The sequence below is a fragment of the Sapajus apella genome, unplaced genomic scaffold (assembly GCF_009761245.1).
Source record: "Sapajus apella isolate SASKATOON/1434 unplaced genomic scaffold, GSC_monkey_1.0 scaffold122, whole genome shotgun sequence".
In the NCBI taxonomy this organism is placed as follows: domain Eukaryota; kingdom Metazoa; phylum Chordata; class Mammalia; order Primates; family Cebidae; genus Sapajus; species Sapajus apella.
The window spans coordinates 5,465,175-5,473,269 of NW_022437062.1; the positions used below are offsets into that span (position 1 = coordinate 5,465,175).

General features: G+C 38.3%; 1 pseudogene across 1 annotated transcript; it reads left to right on the forward strand.

Moving 5' to 3' along the window:
- Positions 1 to 856: 856 nt before the first annotated feature.
- Positions 857 to 2,318, forward strand: LOC116538715 (annotated as a pseudogene). Its single transcript, XR_004263762.1, has one exon. The product of XR_004263762.1 is annotated as a 26S proteasome regulatory subunit 4 pseudogene (transcript).
- The last annotated feature ends 5,777 nt before the right edge of the window (positions 2,319 to 8,095 follow it).

The following is an 8,095-nucleotide window of genomic DNA, read 5'->3' on the forward strand; positions in this document are numbered from 1 at the left end:
GCTTGCTTGGGAGAGAATACCAAGGTGGTAGCCAAGGTACCCTTTGATAAATTGGATTAGTATGGATAGAAGGAAGACAAATGCTATTCATCAAGACAATGGGAGAACAACCCAAAGGCATTGAGGAGATCTTCCAGGCTGTCTTTCCCATGTAGGACCTTAAGAGCAAAACCAGTGATCCTGCCGCCTCTCTCAGGAACATGTAGACCCATTAACCTTGGTGTCCACGTGGTGATAACTCTGCAGACACAGAGTGCATGAGCTTGGTACTGTGGTGACCTTCACCTATTTTTCAAAGGATACTTCAGAGACCCTTGAGGCCCAGGCCGAGAATTGTCACAGGAGTGGAGCCACTGCAGAGTTCCCACCAGGGAAATTCTTAGTGGAGCCATGAGGGTATGGCCACCCCTAAAACCCCAGAGCTATAGAACCACCAACAGGTAGCCCCAGGAATTGAACTTGTGATAGTTGCTACATGAGCAGAGCCCAGCAAAGCCATAGAGATGGGCTGCCTGAGGCCTAGGGGACCCAACCCCCACCCTAGTGTGTTCAGGAGGCAGGACATTGAGTCCAGAAAGATTATTCTGGAGCCTTATGATTTAATGTTGTTTATCTGTTTTCCCCTTTTGGAATGAGAATGTTCATCTTTTGCCTGTTCCACCTTCGTATTTTGGAAGCATATAACATGTTTCAATTTCATGGGCTCACAGCTAGAGAGGAATTTACCTATGATGAATTGTGCCTTAAGTCTCACCCATAGATTATTTAGATGAGACTTTGGACTTAGACTTTTGAATTGATGCTGGAATGAGTTAAGACTTTAGGAGCCATTGAGATGGAATCAATGTATAAATTTTGGGGCCAAGGCAAGATGGATCAAAGTCAGAGTGGTGGTCATGTTCCTGGAGGTTGCAAGAAGGATGACAAGGACAAGAAAAAGAAATATGAACCTCCTGTACCGACTAGAGTGGGGAAAAAGAAGAAGAAAACAAAGGGACCAGATGCTGCCAGCAAATTGCCACTGGTGACACCTCACACTCAGTGCCGGTTAAAATTACTGAAATTTGAGAGAATTAAAGACTACCTTCTCATGGAGGAAGAATTCATTAGAAATCAGGAACAAATGAAACCATTAGAAGAAAAGCAAGAGGAGGAAAGATCAAAAGTGGATGATCTGAGGGGCACCCCAATATCAGTAGGAACCTTGGAAGAGATCATCAATGACAATCATGCCATCGTGTCTACATCTGTGGGCTCAGAACACTACATCAGCATTCTGTCATTTTTAGACAAGGATCTGCTGGAACCTGGCTGCTCAGTCCTGCTCAACCACAAGGTGCATGCCGTGATAGAGGTGCTGATGGATGACACGGATCCCCTGGTCACAGTGATGAAGGTGGCAAAGGCCCCCCAGGAGACCTATGCCAATACTGGGGGCTTGGACAACCAAATTCAGGAAATGAAGGAATCTGTGGAGCTTCCTCTCACCCACCCTGAATATTATGAAGAGATGGGTATAAAGCCTCCTAAGGGGGTCATTCTCTATGGTCCACCTGGCACAGGTAAAACCTTGTTGGCCAAAGCAGTAGCAAACCAAACCTCAGCCACTTTCTTGAGAGTGGTTGGCTCTGAACTTATTCAGAAGTACCTAGGTGATGGGCCCAAACTCGTACGGGAACTGTTTCGAGTTGCTGAAGAACATTCACCGTCCATCGTGTTTATTGATGAAATTGACGCCATTGGGACAAAAAGATATGACTCAAATTCTGGTGGTGAGAGAGAAATTCAGTGAACAAGGTTGGAACTATTGAACCAGTTGGATGGATTTGATTGTAGGGGAGATGTGGAAGTGATGGCCACAAACCGAATAGAAACTTTGGATCCAGCACTTATCAGACCAGGCCGCATTGACAGGAAGATCGAGTTCCCTCTGCCCGATAAAAAGACTAAGAAGGGCATCTTTCAGATTCACACAAGCAGGATGATGCTGGCCGATGATGTAACCCTGGACGACCTGGTCATGGCTAAAGATGACCTCTCTGGTGCTGACATCAAGGCAATCTGTACAGAAGGTGGTCTGATGGCCTTAAGAGAATGTAGAATGAAAGTAACAAATGAAGACTTCAAAAATCTAAAGAAAATGTTCTTTATAAGAAACAGGAAGGCACCCCTGAGGGGCTCTATCTCTAGTGAACCACAGCTGCCATCAGGAAAATGGGAAGTTTGTCAATCCCTGAAAGGGATGAGGTTGGGGAGTTGCCCAGAGGAATCCCTGTTCCCATTGGTTTTTATTAGCAAAACATCCTGTGTCTTTTGGAGTACAATGTGTAAGTGCCCATTCGTCTGTCAGTCGCTGCGCAGCAGTCTGCTTCTCAATAAAGTGTGCGCTTTCACAACAAAAAAAAAAAAAAAAAAAAAAATTTTGAAAGGTTGGAAATGGAATACTTCAAAAAAAAATTTGTTTCGATACTGCTCCTTGTGTAGATGGGTAGAATGCTGTGTTTTGAATGGTTGTCCTTTCCAGAGTCATGTTGAAATTTAATTGCCATTGCAACAGCTTTGAGAGGTAGGATCTGTAATCATTAATTCAACTTTGTTGCCTCCACCCTCATGAATGAATTAATGCTATTATTGCAGGAGTGTGTTTATCCCACTCTTGTTCACTCCTGTCCCCTGCCTCTTTGCCCTTACACCCTCTCTTGGCCCTTTCACAATACGATGCCTCCCACCATGTTATGATGCAGCAAAAAGGCTCTCGCCAGATGGTGGCATCTTTATAGTGGACTTTTCAGCCTCCAAAACTGTAAGCCAATTCATTTCTATTCTTAATAAATTACTCAGTCTGTAGTATTCTGTTGTAGCAGCACAAAATGGACTAAGACACTCATCATTGTAACAAATGTACCACACTAATCCAAAATGTTAATAGAGGAAACTATGGGGAGGGGTTGGGAGGTGATGTGGAACTTCTTGGCATTTTCTACTCAACTTTTCTGTAAACCTAAAACTGCCCTCCCAAAATAGACTATTTAAAAAAAATAAAAGTAGTCAACATCTAAAAGAAAAAAATATAGTAGAGAGATATATGATATCACAAGTATAGTAAAATGTTAATGGTGGTGGTGTATGTGGATGTCCCCTATTATACTCTGCTTTGTATTTGACATTTTTCATAATAAATATGGAAAAAAGTCGTTGTGGGCAATATTAAAAGAAACCTTAGCATAGTGAGATTCGGTTGAACCCATGGGACTTAATTCTAACTCCATTGTGGATATCTCATATGATTCTACTAAGAAATGTAAGTTGATTTAACTACTTGAATTACTTATCTAAATTATGAAACCCAATTGGCCCTGTCTTCAGAAACTAGAATCTACATAAAATTACCTATTGTTTGTGATATTAACATGTATTATCCCATCAGCAGAGAATCTGAGCAGTGCTTTGTAGTTTTTTAAACAATACTGATGACATAGTAGTAGAATCTGAACAGCTACTCCCTGGACTTTGTCAGTGTTCTTGTTATGACTTAGCAGTGTTTTATTTACCATCCAAAACCATATTTTTTATTACTTGGTACAACATGACAATAATTCCGGTTTTGAGTGGTGTGTATTTCTCATTATGAATCTAAATACACAGAATGTTTGCTCTGTTTTCAGTCACTACGCTGTGTGAAAATGGTGTATTAAAAATAGTATGACATATTTGCATATTTATCTGTATTAAAAGCGTCATGAAACAGTTATTGTAGATACACAGCTGTTGCTTTTCAACTATTTTTTAAAGGAATCATATCTGCTCTCCTATATAAAATACATGCATTTTCAAAAGTATCATCTGAGCCAAATGAATTGCAAAGCCTTAAAAAGGAAAACTTATCTCAGAGAATTATAAATTTTTAGTCACTGTGTCTAAATGATAAATTTTTAACCTAAAATCATAAATTTGTTCCTTTGCCAAGTCAGATAGTGTGCATTGCAAACAGAAAGTAATTCTGGAAGTTCCTACAAATTATGGCTGCATTTCAGCATAGAGGCTGCTTACCTACTCTATAGAACACTTAAAAGGATGCTGCTTTATATCAACCACACTACAGAAGAGAAGACTATACTTTGTGACTTAAAATGACAGTTGCTCTTGTAACGTAAAGAAATTTTTATTTTAAGAGCATTTAAAAAATATCTTCATGGAAGACAATAGTATCATCTTTCTTTTCAGTTAAAAAGAAAACTGTATGCCTCTGGAATCCTAGCTACTATCATCTTAGTAGTTGCCAGAAGAGAGACCCTGATATAAAAACAATTCTAGTGATTTTCATTATTTTTTAAGAATTTCAATATGGACTCTCTTGGTTTAAGAAAACATACATGTTTTTCGATTCCATGATCATATCAGGTTCAGTTGATTATCATATAATTCAAATAAACACCAGATGTTCTCATTTTAGTATCTGAATTACACTGCTTGTTTAAAAAAAAAAAAAAAAAGAAGAAGAAGCTTTAAGCATAGTTGAACAAAAGATTTCACCCTCCATAATTCAATTTTACCATGTTAGCTAAATAAGAGAGTCCAAAAAAGAGAGGATTACCATATATTAAATAAAAAGATGGCCACTTTGTAGCATTAATCCTGTTAGAAAAAGATGATTTCTGTCTTACTTAATCAGTAAGAAGTCTTTATTGCCCTAAGTATTAATTGATTAGGTTCTCATTAAGGTCAGAAGTACCCTTGACTGACCACAGGCGGCCAATTAGCAAATTGTCAGCCATGCTTACTTACATTGACTGTAATGGTAGTTATTTGACTGTCAAGTCAGAAGGTCACTGAATCTTTTGTGCACTTTGCCCTCTGAAAGGGCAATAGTCATTCACACACCAGAATGCATTCCTAACAAAGATTTAGCTTATTACTTATTGACTTAAATCACCCTTAGAAACTGGTGTTTCATTCTCTTTGAACAAATACTATATTATTTCTTTGTAAAATACTTGAAGTTTGGTTGAAATCCTGTGGTTGATTGTGTCTGAGGATTTTTGTTCAGCAAGCAGATTGCACTTGAAGCTCTAAATAGCTTTTTAAAGAGCAGATCGATCCAATGACTAGAGTTGGCCCTCTGTAACTGTGGGTTCCGCATCTGTGGATTCAACCAACCAAGGACTGGAAATATTTGAAAAAAAATGTTGTATGCCATTTTATATCAGGAACATGAGCATTCTCAGATTCTGGTATTTGAAGGAGATCCTGAATCCCCCATGAATACCAAGAAAGAATGGTATATCCCTTTGCAATATAAACTTTTCTCCTGCTATGTGGCTTTGCTGTAATTGTAGCAAGCTGGACACACAGTTGCTGAAATGGCTCTGGGACACCAGTCTCAAAGTTAATTTTTAGAAGCATATTTGAGTCTCACGTTAATAAGGACATTGGTATGTCTTCTAAATACCCACTGCTGACATGGGAGATTGGATATTTGCTATCAATCAAAAGAGAATTGAAAATGCAAGGTTATTCATAAAGCAGTAATCTAAATTTTTTGCATATAGTTCCAGTGATTTTTATCATCATAAAGCATGATGATGATAATTTATATAGCAGTGATGTAACTCGTTACATTTGTTAGCATTTTATTTTTTTTTAATTTTTTTTTGTCCTCTACTTAAAATCATTATCACTTACATTTGCTATTATTGATTTAAATATCACTGATGATTTCATGAGTTAGATTTTAAGGAAAAAATACTTTTGTATAGCACATCATTTTTACAACTTGTATCTCTAGATCAAATACAAACACGAGTCAGCTTAGATCCTTTTCTTTATATTCTGCCCTCCCCAAATATGCATCTCATCTCAAATCACATTCCATCAGTTCTACTTAACTGAATATTGTCGGTAGATTCAATGCCCCCTCTATTTCAACCCACTGCCATTGCCCCAGTTCAGCAACTTGTTTTTGATATCAATTGTAGTATCTTTTTACTGGCTTTCCAAATGATTCAATGGTCCTCTTGGCATGAATGTCTTCCTGCTAGGCTATAATTTCTTCAGAGTAGGGATGGTGTATTTTCATATTAAATATCTAGCAAATAGTTCAGTGTCGGGCACATATAGGCACTTGGTAAAAATTTACTGATTAAGTAAGTAAATGACCATAATTAGCTTTATGCTACATATAAGTGTAACCTGTGATATAATAGTAATTTGTTATAATTTAAGAACTCATTAATCTCTTTACTAGTATTAAATTATTCATTAGTAATGTATTAGACTATTGTAAGAAGCAATGTTTTAATTTAGTCATATGACTAAACCAATAGCATTGAATATGAAAATAAAGTGAGAATCAGAGTTGAAGAAAAAATTACTATTTTAATGAATGAATAATTAGGCTACCAAGTATATAAAGAAAACAAATCTATATACTATCAAAACATTTGCGTTATTTTTGAGATTGTACAGTTTTCAAATGATTCAGCATTAGAGATTAATAGTCACTATTGATATATTGTCTACAAAACACTGAGTATTCTATATACAGATACATACCATAATTGTCATTTCACAGATAAGAAAACTGGTTTCACGGGGTAACCTGCCCAAAGGCCCACAACCCAAGTCTTGCTGGCTCTAAAGATCAAGCTCTATCTACCACACTAATCTGACTCTAACTTTGCATTATTTTTAGAATTTTGGAAAGGCTATTTAACATACTGAAACTGTACTAAATGTACAGAAAGTTTCATATCCAGTATTGGATGAAGCACTAGAGCCAAAGATAAGAAAAATGATCTTTGGGAAATTAAAGGTAATATGACTTAGCAGTTAAGACTGCATGGGCATTGACATCATACATTCCTATACGTGTGTCTCAGATTTGCCATGTTCCAGCTGTGTAACCTTGAGTGATTCAAGTTCCAGTGCACTTATCATTAAAATGGATATAATAATAGTGCCTACCAGTGGATTTGTGAGAATCAAATGAAATTATGCAGGTAAAATGCCTAGCACATTAAATGGCATATCATAATGGCTCAGTAAACATTAGCTGTTTTTGTTAAGGATCTTCAGCTGGGTACGGTGGCTAGCACCTGTAATCCAAGTCAGGAGGATTACTTGAAGCCAGGAGTTTAAGACCGGCCTGGTCAACAAAGTGAGACTCCATCTCTACAAAAAATGTTTTTAAAAATTAGCTGGGTGTCGTGGTGCGCATCTGTGATCCCAGCTACGTGGGAGGCTGAGACAAGAGTAAGAGCCCAGGAGATCGATGCTGCAGTGAGCTGTGATCACACCACTGTACCCCAGCCTGTGCAACTGAGTGACACCCTGTCTCTAAAAAAAATATTTTCCACCAAAATAAATAGTTTAGGTTATAGGTACTTCCTTATTCTGTGTTAAATCTGTGTGTTCTGGTATTGCATACTTTTATGAGTCATGTATTACTCTGAAATCTAGACAATCATCTGTTCATACATTCGAATTAATGATAAGATATGGAAATATTTGTTAGGGACTCTTGACTTTGACAATCTCTACCAAGTGGGCAAGTAGTACGGAAAGTATCTTGTGCACTTTCCCACTTGGTAGGTAAGTGAGCTGTTCCTCTTTCATGATGCTTCTCAAACATTCCATAAAAAGGCGTTAATGGTAATCTCTTTGGTGAATTATTGTATAAGATGGTGTTATGATAATTCACAAACTCAATTCACAGGTGGGGCAGAGGGCTGGCCTGATCTGACTTTCATTGTTACAAGGGTCACTCAGGTGCTCGGTTGAGCAGGCTCTTGCAAGAGTAGAAGCAAATGGACCGATTAAGAAGTTGTATCCAGGGCTGGGTGTGGTGGCTCACAACTGTAATAACACTTTGTGAGGCCAAGGAGGGTGGATCAGCTGAGGTCAGGAGTTCAAGAACAGCCTGGCCAACATGGTTAAACCCCATCTCTACTAAAAATACAAAAAATTAGCCGGGCGTGGTGGTCACACCTGTAATCCCAGTTTCTCGGGAGGCTGAAGCAGGAGAAGCACTTGAACCCGGGAGGCAGAGGTTGCAGTGAGCCTAGATTGTGCCACTGCACTCCAGCCTGGGCAACAA